The following is a 2,941-nucleotide window of genomic DNA, read 5'->3' as shown; positions in this document are numbered from 1 at the left end:
TAGAAAATGTTTCTGCTACTCATTTCAATGGCGAAGTGAAAATCAGTCTGCTTCCCAAAATGGAAGCAAGAAACGGAGAGACCAAACATTTCCGAGTCAGAAACATTCCTACGAAAGTGAAGAAACAGACAGAATTTGGAGATTAAAACAAAGGTTGCTCATATCCATTGATGGAGGAAGCCACATTGCTGAAGACTCTGACGCAGCCAGGGTCATTGTGATGTTTTCCTCAGCAAGAAAACTTTGCCACGTTGGCTTCTGCATCAAAGATGCAATGACGAAGTTCACACTCCATTTCATATACCTTCATATCCATTATAAGAAACATTAGCAATTGTTCCTTGCCAATCAATAATAAGCAAAGGAAATTTCCATACCTAAGGAATAAACTCCTTTGAAGGCCTCAATGCATTTGACATATCAACGAGAATCCAGAAACTTTTTGTCCAATCTACCATCAGATAACATATCTACCACAATCTTTGTGGTCGATGCATCTGCACAAAACCCACAGCTCCGCATTTCTCGTGTAAGTTTGATACCCATTACCGTATATCCATGTTTTAGATAACCATGGATCAACGCGTTATATGTACGATCATCCGGGAAACAACCAATCTTTTTCATCTCTCTAAATAGCTTTTCGCCTTTACCCAATAAACCTTTTCTACAAAGACCTGAAATCATCTTATTATACATTTTGAGATCAAGATCCACCCTCTTATCAACAAGCAAATTAAACAACTTCAATGCCTCGTCAACCTTCTTAGCCATGCACAAGCCATGAATGATAACACTATGTACAACTGTCCCGTTCTTTTCCATCTTGTTATATAATTTCAATGCCTCTTCAAGTTTTCCATTTTTACACAGCCCATCGAGCAAAATCGTGAAAAGTCACTATGTCAGGATGTGGACTGTGATGTTGCATCTCGAAGAAAAGCGTGTGGGCAATCCTTATATGAGAGTTGTAAATTATGTTATTTGCAACCACCCCTCGTTGAGACATCTCACTAAGCTTCATACCCTCATCAACCTTACCAGACTTGCAATATCTATTTATGAGAGCACCAAACATCACTACATTTGGAAAGTATCCCTTACTAACCATAGAATCAAACAATTGTCTTGCTTCAACAAGACGATTCTCCATGCAAAACCCATCAATCAATGAATTATAAGTGATTGTATTTGGAACCAATCCTCTTTAGGTGATCTGCTCATCAAGTACTTTAGCCTCTAAAAACTCCCCCTCTTTAATGAAAAGATCGATTAATCCGTTGAAAGTAACAACATTGGACGAGATTTTCTTTCTGATCATATCCTTCAACAATCGCAAGGCACCATTCCATCTACCGCAAATACAGAGGTTGTTTATCAAAATGTTATACGTAATAATATCGGATGCAACTCCTCGCTCACCCATCTTACTAAAAATGGCGCATCATCTACATTTCCAGATTTACAAAGACAATCGATAAGTGTATTATAAGTTACGGCATTGACCATCATGCACTTTTCCTCCATCTTCGTGATCCAATCCAAAGCTAAAGCATAATCCTCTATTTTGCAAATCCCATTTAAAACAGTATTATACGTAAATATATCGGGATGACAGTCTTTCTCTACAATCCAATCAACCAAAGTTACTGACTCATGAATTCTACCCTTGAGACAAAGTCCGTTGACAGCAGTATTAAATGTTACGACATTAGGTTGAAGTCCCGCATCCACCGTTCGCTCTATCAAGTCTAAAGCAACGGAAACTTCATCCCCGATGCAGAATCCATTGATTAGGGTATTGAATGTGACAGCATTGGCTCGTAACCCAATTTCATGATCTTTCCCAAAACCAAAAATCTTAAGACCACTTGACGCAAGCCACAGAAACAGTTGATCAGAATGCTGCAAGTGTAGAGATCATGTGAAACCCCGACGAATTCCATTTGTTTGCAAAGAGAAATCACAACATCATATCGTTTCATCTTGGCCATGGCACTCAATAACATGGCAAAATCGATAACTGAAGGGAGGGGGCGAGACTGAACCATCTGGTGGAACAAAGGAAGAGCTTCATCGGCATTACTATCAGCAAACCCACATCTTAATCTCTCTCTGAACGACATATCGCTGTCTCTGACACCAGAATAAGCCAATCTCCGACAACACAAAGCAGACGAACAACGTAAGACTGTGTTGGGTATACCTTCGTCCGAGAGAGGAGAATAAATCAGAGATGATGCAGAGGACAACGTGCAGGCAGCCACTCTCCGAACCACCAGCGACATCGTGAGTTTCAGAACAGAGGCAGAGTCGAAAACAGAAAGAAACCCAAATCGTGAGACTGTGTTAAGGAAATTGCGAGCCTGCTTTGCTTCTCTACAAACCCTAGAAAAGAACAGCGAGAAGAAGGAAGCCCAAATCGCGTGGAGCTAATGAAGAAGGAAATGGGCCGAAGATACTTTGTTTTCTAGCTTTTTCCTCATTATTTTAAATTGTAAAAATAACAAAATATTCCTTAAAACATTTTTTTTGGGATAATGGCGTAAAAATATCTGAATTTTTACAAAAATTCTAAATAAATATCCGAATTATAAAATTATCATATAAATACCTGAACTTTTCAAAATTCCCACATAAATACCCAAACTTTTAAATTTTTTCCAAATCAAACAAACTCAAGTGCTGACTCAGCAAAAAACTCCTCACTCAATAAAAAAAACTATTGACTCAGCAAAAAATTGTTGACTCAGCATTCAAAAATATTATTAAATATCCAAATATTCATCTACATGTATTTAAATTAATATATACATATAAATTCACATATATATATATATAAATATATATATATATTAAAAATAAAATTATTTATAATTAATAAAACACATATACACATAACTACAATATATATATATATATATCATTACTAATGCATATA

General features: G+C 36.8%; 1 pseudogene; it reads right to left on the bottom strand.

Moving 5' to 3' along the window:
- On the bottom strand, nt 1-1,458 carry LOC104801919 (annotated as a pseudogene).
- Between the last annotated feature and the right edge of the window lie 1,483 nt (nt 1,459-2,941).

This window comes from Tarenaya hassleriana, unplaced genomic scaffold (genome assembly GCF_000463585.1).
Source record: "Tarenaya hassleriana unplaced genomic scaffold, ASM46358v1 Cleome78, whole genome shotgun sequence".
NCBI classification, from domain to species: Eukaryota; Viridiplantae; Streptophyta; class Magnoliopsida; order Brassicales; family Cleomaceae; genus Tarenaya; species Tarenaya hassleriana.
The sequence above is the reverse complement of the archived record's forward strand: the minus strand, read 5'-3'. Positions and strand labels throughout refer to the sequence as shown.